Here is a 24,620-nt window from a genome sequence, read left to right as displayed (position 1 = left end):
TCACATAGACATCTAAGAGGAGATTTAATCTTCCAATACAAAATCCTGGACTCTGATTTTGGTGAATTACATACACCTGTATACTCATCTACTTCAAAATAGGGGGTACCAATTAAGATTGTTCAAACATCATTCCAGACTATACTGTGTAGATCTAAGTAGTTCTTTAATAAAATAATTAATCACTGGAACCAACTGCCTGCAGCCATTTTAAATTGTAATTCTATAAACAGTTTTAAATCATTGTTAGATTATCATTTACTAGTCTAGATTTATTTTTGTATAATTATGTGATCAAGTATACAGGCTATGCCTTTACCTGTACTTGATCATAATCATATGTGCACCGAGATCAAAGTGTCAGTTTTGAAAGTCAGTGTTACATACAACTGACATACAATAGTCCACAACTGACCTATTGTGTAGGTCAAACAATAATTGTGTAATCACATGTTTGATGATTTTGTTTTATCTTGACTGTATGTATTATACTACTACAAATAAAGTGTAGTCATTCACATACAAGTATAGTGGTGTAGGTGATATACAATAGGTGATGTGTAGGTGATAGTGGTGTAGGTGATATACAATAGGTGATGTGTAGGTGATAGTGGTGTAGGTGTAGATAGATGATGTAGGTGGTATTGGGTTCCCTCAATGATTCTGAAGTCTTTGTCTTTAACTACTACTGGAAAACAATAACCATGTGCCATTTCCTACAAATTATCAGTACAGCTCCTTAAGGAAGTCCTTAATTCACACTGATATCAGAGGATATGATATGGCTAATGTTATACTAATTAGTTTAATGGTTTCTTGAGAATTCCCTAATGAGCATGAAATAGAGATGGTCTTAGTCATATGGCAGGACATATGCTGCACAGTTCAGTAGATGTTACCTAGCATTGTATACACTAACTGTTGGAATTTAAAGCATGAAATCATACTACAGGTACTGGTATAGCTAGTATCATGTTCCCAGTGAACCAACTTTGATAAAGTATTGTGAAACTATATTTGAGCCAACAACTAGCAGTAAAACTATAAGCAGTTTATCACAATTGATGTGTATAATTATGTGTGCGTTTATGCAGTAGCAGGTCTAGGGCACAGCTGAAGAACAGCCTGTTTTGATTTGTGCTATTTCTTCCATGTAAAGTGAATAATTTGTACACTCTACAAATGTTGATATCACAGTTGAACACTACTCATGATTAGTGGAATACTTAATGGAAAATACACATTGTAGCTAAGCCATAGCAACATCTCTGTACAGTTGAAAGTGTTTGTGCATGGCTAAAATGCATGCAACAGTATTGTCACTTCTATTCTTAGCTTGCACAATTTTCTAGCATTCCAAGTGTATTAATTAGCACGAGGCTGTCTATCATATAAAGCAAGCAAGTTGTTATACTGATCAATTTTTCTATGTAGTGTAACTTTAACTCTCCACCCTAAGGATGAGAAATCAAGGACAATGATTTTGGTTACAGCTAGTATGGTCCCATACAGTTTAGGCCAGGACAATCTCTTTATTGCAGCAAAAATGGGCCAAACATTATAAAATTCAGAGTTGTTCATAAATCACATGTCACATAAGGTCATTTGGAGCATATACCATACATGGTATGATAAAGATATTCATGCAAATTTCTTAGAAGTGTTTACCATTGTGTGGCAGCATAAAAGGAAATGTAAATGCAATTGATTGTATGAATAACATTTTAACAAATACGTTTTAGGCAATTTTACTTGAAGCTCTGAGTACCCTCTTTTCCCTAAGGCCATAGTAGGCAGGTTCCCTGCTTGGCCTGTTGGTAAGGCTGACTGCTGTACCAGCACATTATATGTGCCAGCACAATTATATCAATTTATACAACTTCTGTTTGTCTGTATAGCCAATCATACATGGAACAGGAGGGTTGAAACTATACATATTTCATAATGTGACCGTGGGCCTGTGAAAATAAGGCATGTGGGCATATTAAAATTGTCAGCTTTTCCTAAGTTAGACCATTAGACCATTTAATTAAACAATACTATATATATACAGTAGGCTGCAAAAAAAAAGTTTACATTTCGTAATTGTAATTACGTTGTAGTAGTGTAATTACAAAGCATAACTACGAATTACGCTCTATTGGTAACTATGAATATATTTGTAAATATGGCTGGTGAAAAACTACTTTTTTGCATAATAATAGATTACAGTCAAAATGTAATTACAGTACAAACATGGTAATTACTTAGTAATCACACCGTAATTACAATTACAAAACGTAAACTTTTTTTGCAACCTACTATATAATATATATATGTGACCAAATTTGACAGAACAAGGCTTCCACACACATCCAATTCTCTGACTTTAACCAACTGTAACTTGACTAGTTAGCAAGCTATTGACCTAAACGTTTCACACAATTCTTCCGTATCATGGTAAAATACCAAATCTAAATTTGAAACTAATGGCATACTCCTACAATATGATGAGTTATGGTGCTTCAAAGTTTTAGAAGTGAATGTGTGTGGAAGCCTTGTTTTGTCAAATTCGGTTACATATACATAACACAACTGCTGAAGACTGTGTGTCAGGTCACTATCAATTCCATCAAAGCATGGAGTTACAATTATTTTCTGTGGTTATCTTAGCTTAGTTTCAATTATTGCTACATCTGTTTGATATTGAATTTTTGTCCTCGGTATAATATATTCAATGCGGATGCGATATCAATATTAATTTTATGATTATAATTTTACTTCAATATACGAGCTTTGCATTTCTCTTTTCTTGTTGAATCAGGACCAGCTTGGATTTCACTTGCTGCTCAAACTCTTTAATTATTGATAATGGGTATTAATTTTATCTGTGGGATATTCATAACAGGTCAAGTTTCCACATTAATTCTTTGAACCCTTGGTCATCTACAAAAGAGTATGGCTGGAAATGATGTATGATAATGCCAGCAACCTCCCAATTATCTTCTTGTGTAGGATACTACTAGGCTCTAACTTCCTGGCAGTTAATCCATGCACAATGCTCACTGATAATGTCAGATCAATAAGGTGTGACCATGCAGTACAGGGGAAGGAACGGTTTCTTGTGGCAATTCGTTAAGTGGAGTCCCTGCAGTCAACATAATTAGACACTGACAACTTGGAAGTAACATTATTATTAACAAAGATGCGGACCCTGCAGTGTATCAGGGGAAGCCCTCAAAGAAAGTCTCCATCTGAAAAGTTTACAATGGGGTAATTGTATTAAGTTTGACAATCTAAACTCTATCCTGTTTGCTGCTTGGGTCAACTATCTGTCCTAGCATAAGAAGGCTAAAGACATTATATTGATTAAAGCTGTTGCTTAATATAGAAGATTAAGATTTTTGGTTCTAAAACTGCAGGAGATTATTGCTGGAGATGCAAGCCCAGTCACTTTTAACTACTGCAGTTTAGAGTCAACAGATGTACCAAAATAAATTGCATGAGAGCAAACAGCATGAGCTTTGTTTCCCTATAGAAACATGAGAAACACTATATAGAGCAGCAAATAGCTACTACCAGGAGTAATATATAATCACCTGATTGGCACTCCTTTAGGCACCGGCCTATTATGCCCAAAATTTTACCTATTATGCTTTTGAGCATTGCTCAAAAATTAAGCCTATTATGCTCAAAATTATGCTTTCAAAATCAAGATTGTGCTCTAGAACTGACTGTTTTATTAGAGTATATCAGCTTTTCCTGACTGCTCTATTAGAGTAAGTGACTGCTCTATTAGAGTATCTCGATCTTATTTCTGCAAAATGTGAATAACCAACAAAGAAACGGTTTAATAAGTTATATTACGTGTTTTTAAATGCACTAGTAATACTATTGGCAGTGAATATTTGCTTTCTTTCAGGTGCGCGTATTGCGCATTTACCGATTAATTTTTCAAACATCGTCCCTATTATGCTGGCATTATGCTTGATACTTTTGGTCACCTATTGTGTTAAAAATTATGCTGGCATAATCGGCCTGTGCCTACACTCCTTGGGAACCCCCAGTAATGCATAACTGTTGAGTCAAGCTTTTTGATACTAACATGACTTCCACAAATGAATGAAACCTCAAAGGTGCATTTTACTTTTTGGCTATCATAGTGGCCACCAGTGGCGGATCTAGAAATTTTCAGAGGTGGTTTCAGATTCCACTTAACTTCGTAGCTAATTCGAAGACCAAAAAAAAATAATAAAATAATAATAAAAAAAGCCTTAAAAAATAATAATAAGGTCACAACCAGCTGTAGAAAGCCGTAATTGTGATCTCAAAGGCTAAAGTGTGGAGTTTTTCGCCAGTAGAGAGTCCTTCTATAACACACTACGTACGTATATATGACTCGTGGCAATTTTATCACAATTTGGGGCGCGCGCTATTTTTAGAGGGGTTCAGCTGAAACCATTGCAACCCCCCTTGTATCCGCACTGGCCACACAAGCAACTGCTTAGCCAAACATCTACTAGAAAGTCTCATGTTTATACCAGTTGTTTGGTAGTTGCATGTCTTACTATAATTGGTGTTGTTATTGTTGTTGAAACCATCATGATAAATGAGACATGTATATACATTTACAAATTCAGTAACCCTCGGTCACATGCGACCACAAGGCTGGTTATTATTGTTATTATCTACTTTACCAGTTAGGCACTGGACAGGGGCGGATCCAGAGTTTGGAAAGAAGGGGGGCACTTTTCTGAAAAACAGTTGAAGACCAAAAAAACTTGCTGAAAACCAGTTGAAAACCCAAAAAAAAAAAAAAAAAAAAAAAAAAAAGGTCACGACAATAATAGCTAGTTATCCTTACCAACTATATCACGTCTGTTATGTAAAATAAAATCCTATTTATAGCTTCATAGGTAAGCTACACTGCCTCATGAACATTGTGACTGCTTTATTAGAGTAATTGACTGCTCTATTAGAGTATCTCGATCTTGTATGCAATTTCTTGAAGGGGGGGGGGGGGGGGCATTTGCCCCAAATGCCCCATCCTGGATCCGCCACTGCTGGAGGGTGTACACAGAAGGCAGAGCCTGTTCGAGGTGTTTACCCATAGCCTAGGAGCCTAAGCGAAAATCTTTGAGCTAAATATCCTAAAGTGAAACGGGACAAATACCTAGAAGGGGTGAAAAAAGCCAGGTGTTCAAACTAAACCTGCAACTATAGCTAACTAACTGTTCAACAAATCATGTGTAGCAAAAGACCGAATTCATATAACATGGTGTAGCTATATAGTTATGCCAAAAACAGATGTAAATCTATTTTTGGTATATATATAGATAGCTATAGCTATACCAAAAACAGATGTAAATCTGCTTTTGGTATACAGAATCACGTCACTCGTCACTCACATCCGTTTCACAATCCGCTTCATCTGTGCTCCTATAAAAGTCCGTAGTAAGGAGAGATTAGCTATAATACTGAGTGAATAGTGACCAAGCCAGCCGGAGGATGAAGTACCGTTGGTATATGATTCTGTGTCTAGCTCAATTGGCTAATGCAGTTTGCAATTATTGTGGAGATGGTGAGTTTTTCAGTAGCCTAGCTATTTCATAAATTTCGTTGAACATAGTCAGAGGAGAGCGACACCTTGGCAATCTGTAAGTGATTTGAAATAATTTCGTGGTTTGAAAGTCGGTAGAGAGCAGTACTGAGAGTTTAAATAATCAATCAATCAATCCGCAATCAATCAATCAATCAATCAATCAATCCGTAATCAATCATTCAATCAATCAGGATGCATGGTGCAGAAAGAAAACAGTCAAATAGTTATGAAAGTGAAAATTTATTTTTATTTATTTATCACTGTGTAGGAACTCTACAGAGCATGGCACGCAGACACTAAGTAATTACTTAAGGCTAGACCTACATCTAAAATAAATAATTATACAATAATTCTTTTAAATCATTCACATGCAGATAGCTGGTTAACTATATTTTCTGGGGGCCAGATTATTCCATAATTTAATATTTAATGCTAGCATAATAATACACAGTATTTTACCATAGATACCCTGTGAATGTTTGCCTGCAAAAAAATATGTGATCAAAAAAGGCCAACATAACAACTAACAGTCAGAAAAATAGTAGCCTGGTATAGCTATAACTATGTTGCATTAACATAAGTACGTAGCTATAAATGTATAACATTTAAATAGAAATTTCTCTCTCCAGTAAAAAAAAATATATTGAATCAAAAATTATTTTACTAATAGTTAGCTATAGCTATATACGTATATACATAGTTATCAATACAATAGTTTGTGGCAGAAGTCTATTACGTACATTTATTATTACACAGGTCTACAGCCAGTTCTCCCATCAACACTGACCATTCCTCCTCCAGACAGCTCTAATAGTAGTTTTGATCAGTGTAACTTGATGGGTGGTGTTTACCAGTGTATTTATCATTCATTATTTGACTGTGATCCTAACATTAACCACTTCTACACATGGAACACTAATGATCTGAATGACCTTCAAACAATAACTGCAGAATTTCCTGTTCCAGTCCAGACAGTTAATGTTATAACATATTCTCCTTTTAACACACCAACTGTGAGGGTACAAGTTGGTCCACAACAAGTGATAATTGGCAATTCTAGAAACACATTCGAACGTTCTATTACAGAGACCACCAACAGAGGACATGATAACTTAATGATTACATTACCTTTTGAAGTTAATGAGATTAACCCACTCAGCATCAGTGCTAATACTGCTGTCACCATTACAAACATCATCTTCTGTGCTAGAATTGGTTGGTATTGTTATCATGCCAGCAATTTTTTATTATCATAATGTATTTTGTGTTACTTGTAGAAAATGTAGCTGTATTTAATGAGATGTCACCTTCATCATCAACATCTTCGTCGACATCAACATCAACATTGTCATCATTGCCATCACTATCATTGCCACCAATGACACTGTCAACATCATCATCAAAATCAATAACACCATCAGCATCATCAACGCCATATTTGTCAATATCACCAATGTCATTACCATCATTGTCAACATTACCCACATTGTCAATGCCATCACTATCATCATTAACACCATTATTGTCAACACCATCATCATCAACACCATTATTGTCAACACCATCGCCATCATTGTCAGCGTCATCAAAAATATCATTATCAACATACACTCTTCCATCACCAGTCACAACCAATCCAATGGCAGATTCCCCAGCCTCAGGTAAAGTGTGACTGATAGTACGTATATCACCATGCACCGAATAAACACTATACGGTTATAATGTTAGATAGGCCATATACATGATGTACATGCTACATTAGGATATTCATAATTTGAAACTGCAATGTTTCAGTTAGACAATGAGACTGTTTTGATTGAATGTTAAATAACAATCCCCCCTAACACATTGCTGTAAGCTATAAACTCTGCAGCTAACAATCATGTGATATCAAGAGTATATAATGGAGAGGCTCCCCATTATATACTCTTGCCATTATATACTCTTGGTGATATGCATGCAATTTTAGAGATATAGCATTTTCATGAATGGAATTCTCAGTGTAAATTATATGTTAATTATAATTCTGCTTCATGCAGCTGACTTTGTGGCATATAACCAAACTCCTCTGTGATATATGTCACATTCTTGTTAGCAAATTAAAAGTGTTAACCCACTTATGTCCACACAAATTCTTCTTGTCTTAAAGTACATTAATATATCATACTAAACATCATTGTGTATTATTTACATTGTCTTTTTCTAGACTCAAACATTTTACTATTTATCGGAATTAGTGTGCTAGTTATAACACTGCTACTGGTGGTGATGGTCTTGCTGATCACTTGTTGGTGTTGCCATTGTTGTAAGATGCCATATTCTGCTCGTAGAATGAAGATGATTACTGGAAGGCTGGATACTACTACTGTCCATAACATACCCAACATCAATCCTAACCCAGCTTATGGTGTAATTCAACATCCACTTACCATTTATGATGAAGCTGTCATACTTAAACCCAACCCATCTTATGGCATAGTTGCACAGCATCAGAGGAAAAGACATTTAAATGATAATTATGATTATGTAGTTGATGACGGTGAAGTTATTAAGACTGATCACAATCCATCATATGTTACAACAACAGTTGGGAGTAATGAACTACAAGACAACCCTGCATATAAACCTGCTTTTGTAGCTGTAGTATGACTTTAATTGCATTTGTATTACTAAGTATATACATTTAATCATAATAACAAATTGTTGAATGGCATTCAACTATCTACCTATTAGACCTACCAGAGCCACCGTCAAGAGGGGGGGGGGGGGGGGGGGGGGGGGGGCATTTTTCCCCAGGCCTTACTGAAAAGGGCCTTTTGAATACCTGTTTAAAGAAAGATCAATATACTCTAATAGAGCATTGAATCTATAATAGAGCAGTCACAGTATTATTCAGAGGAGCAGTGTAACAAGCTTATAAATAAGGAGATATAGTTGGTGAGGGGCAGCTATTGACTATTGTCAATGTCAGCATGTAATGACCTTTTTTTTTTTCTTTTTGGTCTTCGACTTACAGCTAGGCTGAAGTTGTGATTCAGAGTGGAACCCTCCTTGCCCCTGGGGCCCCATTTTAACTCTTTGCCCTGGGCCCCTTAATTTCTCTGGGAGGCCCTAAACCTACAAGTTTTTGAGTGTTATTTGATGACCCACATATGTAAAAATCACAGAAGTGTATGTCATTTTGTCATTTCTAAGCTGCATATAAGTACTACAAGTACTATAGTAATGATTGTGCAATATTGCAACTTCAAAATATCATATCAACTCTCAGTCGAAATTCAATATACAAGATTATTTTATTATACAGTGATCATTGTGATTTATTGTGCAATGAAAAGATTAGTTTAGCTGCTATACCTGTTCCCTAAGGAGCTATTAATCGCTCTTGCATGGTTAAAGCTTCTTTATAAATTTATATCAATATAATGCATCACCCTCATAGTATAATTACAATACTAATAGTGAACTGATATTTTAATCACTATTTTCATCTAGTTATGAAGCAATGTTGTGCAAAAATCATAATCTTAATATTGCATGTTAGCTGCAAGACACCACGTGGCACATAAGGCTCCTAGCTAGTATTGATGGTAATGTGATTTGTTTACACAACTATATAATTATGAGGTGGTCAATTGGGTGGTGCGAGTTGGTGTGTGTGTCTGTGCGTGTGCGTGTGTGTGTGTGTGTGTGTGTGTGTGTGTGTGTGTGTGTGTGTGTGTGTGTGTGTGTGTGTGTGTGTGTGTGTGTGTATGTGCATTTGTGTATTGCCTCTATTAAAACAATGTGTCCTTTGTAATGACTGTGGTGTAGACATTTTAGAAGGTCAGGCGACCTGAAATGACATAAACGTAATGTTTAGCATAGACAGAGCCTTTGAACAGCATGGAGCTGTTCAATGCCATCATTTTCAGCAATGAATAAAGAGTGCTGGGGATCTGAAAATCCATGTGAAAAAATCTAATCCACCAGGGTCCAGGCACATGGTCCTCCACTGTAGTAGAGGAAACAAGAATTTGACAATATAGTCACACTGCATGGACGAATCCAGACTTTTAAGGGGGTTCCACTCTTAAATGGCATGGTATATGGTACATGTACCTATTATAATAGTAGTAATATTTGAAATAATCACTCTCCAGCAATGCTTCATTGTCAAATCATATACCAGTAGCTAGACCATTAGAAAATGCAACTGATACCTTTATAAGTATGCAGCCTTCAAAACGATAACTATATTTTTAGAGGATTTTGCAGCAAAAGAGATAAACTAAGTGTTTTGCTACTATAATTGTTTACAATTAGTATATCTTTGACTGATGAACTGATTTCGACTTACTGTAAAACTTAAATTGTCAGCAGTTCATTAAGTAAACATAAGGCTCTCCCAAAAGGGGGCTTCATGGAACCCAAAAAATCAAGGGGCCATGACAATTTTCCAGCATGTTTTTTTTTTAAAGTTGCTGTTGAAGTAGCTCCTGCTTTGTCTATAGTTTTTTTCAGGCATCCTTATACATCAGGGTGTTATCTCTGACATCTGTAAAACAGCCACAATAGTTCCTGTACATAAAAGGGTAGCCTGACTGACTGCAGTAACTACAGATCAATCTCGCTTACTTGTATATGCTCAAAGGTGCTAGAGCACATCATCTACTTCAACATCTCAAAGCATTGAAGCATGCATAATATAATATTATGTGATGTACAACATGGTTTTTGTAACCACAGAAGTTATGATTCTCAACTGATGAACACTACGTGATTTTGCAAACTGCCTTAAATGATGGAGTCCTATGTTTGAACTTCAAGAAAGCATTTGATATAATATAAGGTACCTCATTTGAGATTAAGTTACAAGCTCCATCATTATAGTATAAGAGGTTCCCTGTTATCGTGGATTGAAGGAATTTAACAAATCGATCACAACGGGTTGTCTTAGATAACAAGAAAAGCCCTGCATTCTACTGTTCTATCTGGTATTCCACAAGGCATCATCTTGGCACCTCTACTGTTTCTATAAATGATCTACCTGATTGTGTTCATAACATGACAGAGTTATACGCTGATGATGTCTTATTATATTCAGCTATCCACTCTGAAGCAGACTGCATCTGTCTGCAAGAAAACTTAAACTTGTTATATCAATGGTCTGTCATATGGCTTATGTACTTCAATCCTGTTAAGCGTGAATTCAGAACCCTACTTACCATCACTATTACATTGGCAACTCCATCATTAAGCAGGTAACTCACAGTAAGTACTTAGGAGTACTATTGATGAAAGGCTGACCTGGAATGAACATTCAAATCCATCAGCCCTAGACACCTCTATATATCTACCATCAATGCTAATCTGTTTTCCTTTTTTATCAATTCACCTTTCCTTTGGAACAACGTACCTTCCAATATCCTACAGATAACTGACCACAAACTATTCCATGTTGCCCTCCGGTGCTTTCTTTTTAACTAAATGTTGCTTTGTAATTATCTGCTATTGTACAGTTTTATTTGTTGCTTTTGCATTTGTGCATTATCCTTGTATCTTGTACTGTTTTATTTTGTCCTTTCGGGGAGCACGTTTGCAGGCCCAGCCTTTGTGCAACCCTTGTCATTTAACTAAAATTGATAATAATAACAAAGCTAGACAAGTCAATGTCTTTCTGCGCCGAAACGTTTATCAGTGTCCTCCGCACGTCAAATGTAACTTGTATACGTAAATCTATGGTCTGCCCTGCCATTGAATTTCCTTCACCTGTCTGGAACCCATACGCATAAACAGATTAGAAAGTATTCAGAGATTTGCAGCAAGATTTTGTCTCAATAATTATTCTCGGGCAAACAGTGTTACTTCTATGTTAAAAAAACTGAACTTACTTTCACTTAAGGACAGAAGATTTAATAGCAAGAGTATTATGATGTATAAAATACAAAATCATCTTATTGACTTACCCACCCTCTACCCATTCCACAAGAAAAGGATACTTCACTCAACTACCCACAAGAACTGACTCCTTTAAGTTTTCATTTTTCCCTTCTGTAATTAAAATTTGGAACATTGTACCCTTTTTTGTAACTAACTCCCCAACCCTTGATCATTTTTGTATTAATTTAGACAAGCACATGCTGTATTGATTGCTGCACAGTAATTAATATAATAATAATTAACCCTTTGAACCCTGGCACCCATATAGGTAGTGTCAAGACAAGACAATGTGTGTGTGTTTGTGTGTCTGTGTCTGTGCGTGTGTGTGTGTGTGTGTGTGTTTGTGTGTCTGTGTCTGTGCGTGTGTGTGTGTGTGTTTGTGTGTCTGTGTCTGTGCGTGTGTGTGTGTGTGTGTGTGTGTGTGTGTGTGTGTGTGTGTGTGTGTGTGTGTGTGTGTGTGTGTGTGTGTGTGTGTGTGTGCAGGAAGGGGTAAAATATAATTTTTGAACAACATTCATGTGCTCCAGATAAAAATAATATACATGGCAGCTAAGTGTACTTACAACAGTCAGTTACAGTGTACACAACAATGACATAGATGATGCATGTCTACTATGTATATATATATATATATATATATATATAATGCTATAATCAGCCCATAACATGCTATATAATATTTATGAATATAGAAACTTTACTAAGTGCATCTTGAAGTTGTGGAAGAAATTGTAGTCCACAACATACTGTAAGGATGGTGTAGCTAGTTTCTCCTGTTTATGCATAGGCCATTTCACTTCCATAAATATTATTATAGGGTAAGTGATAGCAAGCATTGAGGCATGATATTATCCTACACAAATACAATGTCATACAAGAAGTACAACAAAGTAATGTAATGTGTACTAAAAAGCAGTCATGTACTGTAATTTAATTATAAAAGCAATTTCAACTGCATTACAGAAAGCCATGCAATTTTTAAATTACATAATGTCCTATTAGCTAGTAATTTAAATACAGTGAAATAATTTTTATACAGTATAATACCTATAGTATAGCGGCATAGCCCCCAAAATTGGCAATATTGTGCACTTTTTCATAAAGCCATGAAACTTTCCACATAAATAGTAGTCCTCAATACATGTATTTTTAGATATAGTGCCATCGCTGATTTGACCTTTGGTGACTTTTACAGCCATTTTTGTACAGAAAATTGATGATTTTTGTCTTTAACTCCCTGAGGCAGTAATTAACTTGTTAAAACATGGTACCAAGCAAAAGATCTTGTTGATAGAAACAACTTGGTTTTTATTTAAAGTCAATAGGTAATTTCATTACAAAGTTATGATCATTTTTATTAGCTGCTAAATTCGATATATTTACCTGCCCTCGAGGTGTGAACTACCTGTGGGCAGATAATTATGCATACATTTATCAAATTTTGCAGTTAATAAAAATGATCATAACTTTGTAATGAAATCACTTATTGACTTCAAATAAAAACCAAGTTGTTTCTATCAGCAAGATCGTTTGTTTGGTATCATGTTTTTAACAAGTTAATTACTGCCTCAGGGAGTTAGAGACAAAAATGATCAATTTTCTGTACAAAAATGGCCGTAAAGGTCACCAAAGGTCAAATCAGCGATGGCACTATATCTAAAATTACATGTATTGAGGACTACTATTTATGTGGAAAGTTTCATGGTTTTTTGGTTGTGCCGCTATACTACTATAAATATGCTATAGCTATAAAGCAAATACATGTGAAATACTGAAATTAAATGAAATAACTTAGTCTACATACATAATATTATTAAGTTGTAAAACTGCACTTCTTATTTAGCCCACAACTAATGTGATAATGCATGCATACACATGTACTCCATTTCTTACAAATCCATCACTACTAGGAATTTCTAAAGATGCACAATTATTAACAACATCATCTGTAAAAGGTTAACTTCCTTGAGAATTTCATAGCTAATAAAGAAAGCCTTATGCTATACATGTAAATCATCTTGCTCCATATTGGCATATCAACATGTGTACACACATGATCAATTCTCATTCCTAATACACGTACTAATATTCTCATAAACTTTGAATAGTCAATAAAAATTGATACCTTTTTGGGATTTTTTTATAGAATTTTTGTAGGTTATCTTTTATGGTTGTATTCAGAGACAACCACATTCAAAGCGGGATATTTCTCTTTATAAATTCTTTATTATACCGGGAGTTCATCGAATCTCAAGGGCTTGATGAATTCATCTTCTCAGTGGCTCCAGCTAACATTTACAAGGTTGAACTTTAAGCTAGACCATTTCATCATCACTGTTCTGTTCTCTATTTCTTGTCTGATGTGCATGAGCTGTGGAATTCCAGTGTAAGCTGGTTAGGTTGAATATTCTTAATTATCAGTCATACATAGTTAAGTGGTGGAACTGGTGTAATTACACCATCCAGGAAGTGAGTGTTAACAATAATGCTGATAATCTATTATTATGTCATAAGCTTATCTAATACTACTTCCCTAATTATTGTGATTAATTATAATACTGCTAAAAACTGATTGCAGCAATTTGTAGCAGTAGGGACATGAAAATATTTACAATAAGCTAGATAGTCAAGACAATATAGGGAACTAGTGGATGATGCTTAAAAATTTATACCATGCATATATGATAACAAAAATTAGAGAGAATATTAAAGTACGTAGCTGTGTAGCTATTATACAAGTTAGGCAATAGATATATTCAGTAATGTTAATAAGGCAAATACTGAATACAGCCACTCCTTGGCTGCCATTTTTGATTGTGCGATCTGGTTTTGTTTTATATAAGGGTCATTCCGTGTCAAATCAACAAGGAATTTAGGGTCACCTCTCGGATTTTGACAAACTTGGTGTGTTTGTAGTACCTATGGTGCTTATCACTCATGCAAAGTTTTAGCTCCATACATCCATGGTTTCTGATTTATGACCACAAATATTTTGAATATTTCATGAAAATTTGGTCCATCTCTTGTTACAGAATCAATTGTAACCTTGCACTGTGTAAATATTTGTAAACACAATTTTCAGTGATGGAAGATTGTTGATTGACCTTTCCAGTGATCCCTAAATTATGGGATATCTACTTAATTATGGTTCAAAAGTACTTCATTGAAAACTTTAATCCCTTATATTTTGAAAAATGCTGTTTGAAATTTTCCGAATTCTTTTGTGAATAATGATTGGGTCATAGTCTATGTTTGATAAAATTTTGTGGTGGGACCACAATGGGCTCAAGAGATATAATGAATTATGTTGTGGAATGCGGTGGAATTTGCCGTCTATTATTGCTGTATTGGAGTGTACACCTCCAATAACCACTCGCAACAAGGCCATGCCAAGTTTGTCTTACAGAGTGAAGGTGTCTAGGTGCATTGCAATCTGTATTAATGACCACCTGTGTTGAAAGGCCATCTATGTGCTGCAGTTAAGTTATACTTCATTAATGTATAGCACCAAAGCATCAACCCTTTCTAGCAAATCCAAAAATGGTCCTTATTAGACAGGTTGACTATAAATTACAGATCTGACCACCATGTGTCCATGAACATCATGTAAATGTACTATCTCTTCACAAATACCTTCTTTATTACGTAAGTTGAATACCACTGTAGTGGACTTAGCCATATTTAAGTTGCGTATGTGGCTACATAGATACATACAACAGAACTCCTCAGAAGGGATACCTGAATATCTTGATAACCAGGACACCTGTTTATACACTGTACTCCCACTCTAGCGGTGCACATACATTTAGACCAAGATACTTCTGTGGCTTCTGTAATATGAGCACTTTATTATGTTCCTAGCAATGGAGGGGTTTTACCATACATGCATTAATTGTACCTCAATATGTGAAATTAATTACTACATTACTTTACATTCATGACCACTTTGAAGGTCAAGTCATAAACTCATGCACATACTCACATAGGACATGCTGACCACATACTTAACATTTGCCTGTACTGATCTTCAAAGCGTCAACCCAAAATACTTTGAAAAACCATTTTAGTAATTACAGTACTATAAATCACACATTGAAGTGCAAGCAAGTGTTAATAATATAAAAACTCTTGGTACAAGTAATGCATCTACTGTATATACTGTAGTGTAACTCTTATATTCCCTGGACCATTGATGAAGTGTTCATTTTTGAGAAACCACAGACTTGTCTTGGGCCCAAAATGTACGTACAATTATAAAGTAAGATCATGAGGCTATGAAGGTGCCCAGGTATCCTTTTTGAGGAGGTCTATTGTACCTATGTAGCCATGTACGTAACTTGAATAGTGTAGAGTGGGGATATGTATGTGAGTGCACTACGGCAAGATTTTACTTAATAAATAAGGTATAACTGAAGAGATGGTACAACATTAATGTGTTTATGGACGCATGATAATCTTGTTTATAGTCAACCTGTCTAATAAGGACCATTTTGGATTTGCTAGAAAGGGTTGATGCTTTGGTCCTATACATTAATATCCAATTAAAGTATAAATTAGCTACAGCTTATAGATGGTCTTTCAATACAGGTGGTCATTAATACAGGTTGCAATGCACCTAGACACCTTCACTCTGTAAGACAAACTTGGCATAGCCTTGTTGTGAGTGGTTATTGGAGGTGTACACTCCAATACAGCAATAATAGACTGCAAATTCCACCGCATACCACAACATAATTCATTATATCTCTTGAGACCATTGTGGTCCCACCACAAAAATTTTATCAAACATAGACTATGATCCAATCATTATTCACAAAAGAATTCGAAAAATTTCAAACAGCATTTTTCAAAATATAAAGGATTAAAGTTTTCAATGAAGTACTTTTGAACCATAATTAAGTAGATATCCCATAATTTAAGGATCACTGGAAAGGTCAATCAACAGTCTTCCATCACTGAAAAGTGTGTTTCAAAATATTTACACAGTACAAAGTTGCAGTTGATTTTGTAACTAGAGATGGACCAAATTTTCATGAAATATTCAAAATATTTGTGGTCATAAATCAGAAACTATGGAATGTATGGAGCTAAAAATGTACATGAATGATAAGCACCATAGGTACTACAAACACACCAAGTTTCGTCAAAATCCGAGAGGTGACCCTAAATTCCTTGTTGATTTGACATGGAATGACCCATAAGCCTTAATAGAATTGGCTATCTGTTTCAGTAGCAAAACTGGCTGGTTTCATATAGGTGGAATCTATATAGGATGGCAAGTAAAGCATATGGTTGGCCAACAATATAATTAGTAATGATTTTGCATGGTATTGCTGTTCTTTTATAGAGTGCAATGTAGCTGTTGTATGACTACTATAATATATACGTATGTGTGATAACAAAAGGTCCATAAGACTGCTTCAACTAAAGTGAAGCAATCAATAGCTCTAAAGTGACATGCACGCTGACCGGGGCCTGCCATTCCTTCATCTAGTGGAAAAAAATAGCAAGAGAAAGCAACTTGTTTTTGGAGGGGGAGGGTAGAAGTGCACTCATGGACATAGCCAAACAAACTGTTTGTGTGGCTAGGGCAAATGTAAATAGTGAAAATGGAAACTGGAAAATGGAAATGGTCAAATCATCACATAAATGTATCCTACAGTAAAACTGTCATTAGTGGCCACAAGTAAGTACTTACAAGTAACTATTGATGAAAAATGAACATTCAAATCCATCAGCCCTAGACACCTCTATATCCACCATCAATGCTTATCTGTTTTCTTTTTTTATCAATTCACCTTTTCTTTGGAACAACGTACCTTCCAATATCTTACAGATAACTGACCACAAACTATTCCGTGTTGCCCTCCAGCGCTTTCTTTGTATTTATCTGCTACTGTACAGTTTTATTTGTTGCTTTTGTATTTGTGCATTATCCTTGTATCTTGTACTGTTTTATTTTGTCCTTTCGGGGAGCACGTTTGCAGGCCCAGCCTTTTGTGCAACCCTTGTCATTTGACTAAAATTGATAATAATAGCATATCCTGCCATTAATAACAAAGCTAGACAAGTCAATGCCTTTCTGTACCGAAACTTTTATCAGTGTCCTCCTCACGTCAAATGTAACTCGTATAAATCTATGGTCTGCCCTATCATTGAATTTGCTTCACCTGTCTGGGACCCACACACAAAAAAAAGTATTCAGAGGTTCGCAGCAAGATTTTGTCTCAATAATCATTCTCGGACAAGCAGTGTTACTTTTATGTTGAACAAACACTTACTTTCACTTAAGGACAGAAGATTTTATAGCAAGAGTATTATGATGTATAAAATACAAAATCATCTTATTGACTTACCCACCCTCTACCCATTCCACAAGAAAAGGATACTTCACTCAACTACCCACAAGAATTGACTCCTTTTAAGTTTTCATTTTTCCCTTCTGTAATTAAAATTTGGAACACTTTACCCTTTTTGTAACTAACTCCCCAACCCTTGATCATTTTTGTATTAATTTAGACAAGCACTTAATCTGTATTGATTGCTGCACAGTAATTAATATAATAATAATTAACCCTTTGAACCCTGGCACCCATATAGGTAGTGTCAAGACAAGACAATGTGTGTGTGTTTGTGTGTGTGCAGGAGGGGAGCCAGATAGATTATTTTGTGTAAAATATAATTTTTGAACAACATTCATGCACCCCAGATAAAAATAATATACATGGCAGCTGAGTGTACAACAGTCAGTTACAGTGTACACAACAATGACATAGATGATGTATGTATGTATAGAATGCTATAATCAGCCCATAACTTGCTAGTACGTATCTATGAATACGAAAACTGTACTAAGTGAATCTTGAAGTTGTGGAAGAAATTTTACTCCACAACATACTGTAAGGATGGTGTAGCTACCTTCTCTTGTTTATATGTACCAAACTTCATAGACCATTTCACTTCCATTAATATTATAGGGTAAGTGACAGCAATCATTGAGGCATATCATCCTACACAAACTATGAATACAATGTCATACAAGAAGTACAACAAAGTAATGTAATGTCTACTGAAAAGCAGTTATGTACTGTAATTTTTGTTTCAAGTAAATTTCAACTACATTACAGAAAGCCATGCAATTTTTTAATTACATAATGTCCTATTAACTAGTAATTTAAATTCAGTAAAATAATTTTTATACAGTATAATACCTATAAATAGGCTATAGCTATAAAGCAAATACATGTGAAATACTGAAATAAAATGAAATAACTTAGTCTACATACATAATATTATTAAGTTGTAAAACTGCACTCCTTATTTAGCCCACAACTAATGTGATAATACAAGTATGCACATGTACTCCATTTCTTACAAATCCATCACTACTAGGAATTTCTCAAGGATGCACAATTATTAACAACATTATCTGTAAAAGGTTAACTTCCTTGAGAATTTCATAGCTAATAAAGAAAGCCTTATGCTATACATGTAAATCATCTTGCTCCATATTGGCATATCAACATGTGTACACACATGATCAATTCTCATTCCTAATACACGTAGTGATATTCTCATAAACTTTGAATAGTCAATAAAAGTTGATGCCTTTTGGGGATTTTTAATAGAATTTTTGTAGATGATTTTTTATGGTTGCATTCACAGAGACAATCACATTCAAAGCGGGATATTTCTCTTTTTATATTATTTATTATACCAGGAGTTCATGAAATCTCGAGGGCTTGATGAATTCATCTTCTTGGTGGCTCCAGCTAACATTTACAAGGTTGAACTTTAAGCTAGACCATTTCATCATCACTGTTCTGTTCTCTATTTCTTGTCTGATGTGCATGAGCTGTGGAATTCCAGTGTAAGCTGGTTAGGTTGAATATTCTTAATTATCAGTCATACATAGTTAAGTGGTGGAACTGGTGTAATTACACCATCCAGGAAGTGAGTGTTAACAAGAATGTTGATAATCTATTATTATGTCATAAGCTTATCTAATACTACTTCCCCAATTATTGTGATTAATTATAATACTATACTGCTAAAAACTGATTGCAGCAATTTGTAGCAGTAGGGACATGAAAACATTTACAATAAGCTAGATATAGTCAAGACAATATAGGGGACTAGTGGATGATGCTTACAATTTTATACCATGCATGCATATTATGATATAAACAAAAATAAGAGAGAGTATAATTAAAGTACGTAGTTGTGTAGCTATTATACAAGTTAGGCAATAGATATATTCAGTAATGTTAACAGGCAAATACTGTCATTATAGTAATTACAGCCACTTCTTGGCTGCCATTTATGATTGTGCAATCTGGTTATGTTTTTATATAAACTTTAATAGAATTGGCTATCTGTTTCAGTAGCAAAACTGGCTGGTTTCACATAGGTGGAATCTATATAGGATGGCAAGTAGAGCATATGGTTGGCCAACAATATAATTAGTAATGATTTTGCATGATATTGCTGTTCTATTATAGTGCAATATAGCTGTTGTGTGACTACTATAATATAATACGTATGTGTGATAACAAAAGGCTCATAAGACTGCTTCAACTAAAGTGAAGCGATCAATAGTTCTAAAGTGACATGCACACTGACTGGGGCCTGCCATTCTTTCATCTAGTGGAAAAAATTGCAGGAGAAAGCAATTCGTTTTTGGAGGGGAAGGGTAGAAGTGCACTCATGGACATAGCCAAACAAACTGTTTGTGTGGCCAGGGCAAATGTAAATAGTGAAACTGGAAAATGGAAATGGTCAAATCGTCACATAAACGTATCCTACAGTAAAACTCTCATTTAGTGGCCACCTTGTAAAGACCACCTTTGTACAAAGACCATGTTGTAATTAGGTCCCAATGATAACTAAGGCATACTCAATGCCTTCATTAATAAGACCACTTTATGGTCACCATTTTATAAAGACCACCTCTTTACAAAGACCACCACTTTATTTGATAAGTTCCAAACATGTATTTCATGACTCAAAATAAATTTTTGATCCATACTTTACTCAAGTCATCTGGCTACCATTATCACTCAGTTTGTACCAGAATGTGTCATACAAAAATACTCCATGCAAGTGTAGTACACTGTAACTATACTGATGAAAGGTCTCATAAGGAGATGACTTCAAGAGCCTTTTGCTAACTTAGCTGTTTTGATAAAGTGATGTTTGGAACTTATAAATTAGCTATTGTAACACTGTGAAGAAGTACATGTGGTCTTTGTACAGAGGTAGTTTTATAAAAGATAACCTTGAAGTGGTCTTTTAATAGGGTCATTATCTCTGGGACTTAATTACAATGTGGTATTTGGTCTTTCCAAGAAGGTGGCCTTAAGAGGTGAACACTAAATGAAAGTTTTACTGTAGCGCATACATTTATAAGATGATTTGACTGTTTCCATTTTCCATTTCTGGTTTCCATTTCTACTGTTTCCAATTGCCCATGTGGCCAGGACTTACCACATAACCATACAACATGTAAAACATGTCAATCATTGCATGGGGTCTGGAGCATGCCCCACACCCCAGGAAACTTTTGTATGTACACTTTGAACTCAGTCATTTGATAACTCTGTATGGATCTTGTATACTGTATAAGTACCGCTTAACACACCATAAATATTTCAAAATTCTTTCATTCAAATGTCTGACACATATATTATACATACGCATTGAGCTGGATCCTCAAAAACCTTTAATAACTCACGGATGCTATAATTACACACAATCTTGAAGTTTTGCTAATTTGTAGCTCTACTTGACCCACTAATAATATTTCAAAATCTTTTTGTCCAAATGTCTGACACAATATTTATCGCCAATTAAAGAGTAGTGTCCATTACAGCCCTTTCCCAAACTTGTAATAGAGCTAAACCATTATGCATGCCTGTTGTTGAAACCTTTCCTGTCACTGCTATATATATATATATATATATATAATTATCCTGAAATGTTAACTCTCTTGAGATAAAATCCACTTTTAATTTTTAGCTGTTTATCAGGATCCAGCTCAACTTGTACATACTATAGCTTATGACCAATCAAAGTTTTCACCATATAATATTTCCTATACTAAAGCCATTTCCGGAGGGGGTGGCAGGGTGGGGGAGGGTGGTAGGGTGGTAGGGTGGGGGGGGGGGGGGGTGGTAGGGTGGGCAAGGGTTAGACTTCAAAATGGACGCAGACCAGAGACGAGATTACAGGGCCGTGCTGGCACCTTAGTTGTTGATATGTAGCAAAATCCACAGAAAAAATGTGTGGCCTACATTATCAGGCTGTCCACCAGTAAACCACTGATTCTTGCCAAGCCAGGTCCTTCAGAAGGCCTAAAACCGCAATTCGAGCTCTACACACACCCCAGAAAAGACGTCTGCTGAAACCAGCCTCAAGTAGTTTGAGTGGTACTGCATGAGTGTCAAAACTACTAGTACGATAGTGTAGCTATCCACTGGTGGTGTTAGTTTGATTTTGCCTGATGTGCGATTTGGATCGGTTTTGTAAAATCTGGTCACATTTCATGACTCAACATAATTTTTTTGATTGATACTTTACTCAAGTCATCTGGCTATTCGTACGTACCATTATCACTCAGTTTGTACCAGAATGTGTCATACAACAATACTCCATGCAAGTGTAGTACACTATAGCTATTAATACTGATGAAAGGTCTCATAAGGAGATGACTTCAAGAGCCTTTTGCTAACTTAGCTGTTTTGATAAAGTGATATTTGGAACTTATAAATTAGCTATTGTAACACTGTGAAGAAGTACATGTGGTCTTTGTACAGAGGTAGTTTTATAAAAGATAACCATGAAGTGGTCTTTTTAATAAGGCCATTATCTTTGGGACCTAATTACAATGTGGTTTTTGTACAGAGGTGGTCTTTGCAAGAAGGTGGTAGCCACTAAATGAAAGTTTTACTCTAGCACATTCATTTAATAGATGATTTGACTGTTTCCATTTTCCATTTCTGGTTTCCATTCCACTGTTTCCATGCCCGTGTGGCCAGGACTTACCACATAACAATATTACATGTAAAACATGCCAATTATTGCATGGGATCTGGAGTATGCCCCACACCCCATGAAATTTTGTATGTACACATTGAACTCAGTCATTTAAAACCTCAAGGATGGATTTTGTAAGTACTGCTTGACATGACCGCTATATAAACATTTCAAAATATTTTCATTCAGGTGTCTGACACATAAATTATGTAAGTACGCATTGCGCTGGATCCTCAAAAAAACCTTTAATAATTCATGATCACGGATGCAATGATTACACACAATCTTAAAGTTTTGTTCATTTTGTAGCATTACTTGACCCGCTAAAAGTATTTCAAAATGTTTTTGTTCAAAATGTCTGACACAATATCTACAGCCAATTAATATTTTCACCATACATATCCTATAGGGAAGCTATAAAGTGTAGTGTCCATTACAACCCTTCCCAAACTTGTAATAGAGCTAAAGCATACATGTCTGTTGTGTCTGTTGTTGACACTTTTGCTGTCACTGCTATAATTATCTGGTTGGCTGAAGTGTTAACTTTCTTGAGAAAAAAACTCACTTTTTAATTTTTAGCTGTTTTTCAGGATCCAGCTCAACTTGTGCATACTATAGCTTATGACCAATCAAAGTTTTCACCATATAATATTTCCTATAGGTAAAGCCATTATGACCCTGGCCTATACCATGTGCACACTTGTAGTGGAGCCAGACCATGCATGTTTAGTTCTTGACACCTATACTATCACCAACAATCATCTGGTTGGTTGAAATGCTATTTCTCTTGTCAATGTGAAAAATAGGCCTGAGCCTATTATGCTCAAAATTTTACCTATTATTTTTTTCAGAATTTCCCAAAAAATTCTCCTATTATTCTTTTTGTTATTCTTGTATCCAGCCTATTATTCCATAATTATTCTCATACAGTATATATCTGTGGCTAGTCGCTTAGTTTTCAAGATGCTGCTATAAGTAGTTTTGTCTGATAACCATATAGGAAACATTCCACCTTACACATCATTTTTCTATCCATAATAGTTACAGCAGACTTAGAATAGCTATCTACAGTAATAATTCAAGTGTATTTAATTATTAGTGCATTATAATAATATGCTGTAACTACTGTATAGCTACTAAGTTAGATAGATAATAATTCTCAAAGACTTGAAGAAGATACACTGGTATAAGATGTACAAGTTTCAGAATTGCAGATAATCATGCAATTAAATCCCTGAAGCTGGCTGCAGATTGTTAACATGAAATAATCTGACTGCTCTATTAGAGTATTTGAGCTTTCTATTAGAGTATATCAATCTTTTAGTGCCTTTCAGCCAGCACTCTTGTCAGCTTTATATCATTTGTAGTGGCTTAACTCTTTCTTCTAGGTAATCAAAAAGAAACACACCCCTTAATTCACTGATTATTTCTGTGGTCATCTGATTATTCTAAAATTATGCCTGTAACCATCCTATAATTCCGGAATTATTCTCACGAAATTGGTGACCTATTATTCTCAAGATTATGCCAGCATAATAGGCACAGCCTAGTGAAAAATCCACTTGATTTCTTGTTAGTTTTCTTTTTCTCAGGGTTCTGATCATGATCAACTATTTTATAGACCCTAACTCAACTCTAAAAGTCAGTGATTACTTTAATAGCTTGACTGATGACTGCTCTAACATTTACCCTGTTGATAGCTAGTATAGATAAGTATTGTGACTGGATTTTGGAACACCAATCTTAATGTCATGCTTGAAATACACAGAAATCCACTTTTATGTGTCACCGCTAAAGCAATTCTGCACCTTAATAAAACATTTCACAGTATTTGTTGTAATTCAAGGTACTGACTGATCTAATCATTGTAAAACTGATTGGAAGTTTGCAATGCCATATTTTAATATTTGAGTGGCAAAATGTGATATCAAGGCTACTTTTAAATATCCGGTCACATTTATAGCCAATCATGTCAATGATTTCTACTGTTCTGATTTTAGAAGTATTTTTAGGTGGTCACATACATTTGACAGAGACTATTGCAAATTCTTGTGTGCATGCATACATGCATTTGTGGGTGTGT

At 35.2% G+C, this 24,620-nt stretch overlaps 1 protein-coding gene across 1 annotated transcript in view; it reads left to right on the top strand.

The window, feature by feature from the left end:
- The window catches only part of LOC136252321 (uncharacterized), a 300,257-nt gene that overhangs the window by 193,511 nt on the left and 82,126 nt on the right, over nt 1–24,620 (top strand). The gene's annotated exons all lie outside the window — the stretch shown is intronic.

Source organism: Dysidea avara, chromosome 1, assembly GCF_963678975.1.
Source record: "Dysidea avara chromosome 1, odDysAvar1.4, whole genome shotgun sequence".
Lineage (NCBI taxonomy): Eukaryota > Metazoa > Porifera > Demospongiae > Dictyoceratida > Dysideidae > Dysidea > Dysidea avara.
This window is presented reverse-complemented; position numbering and strand designations above follow the sequence as displayed.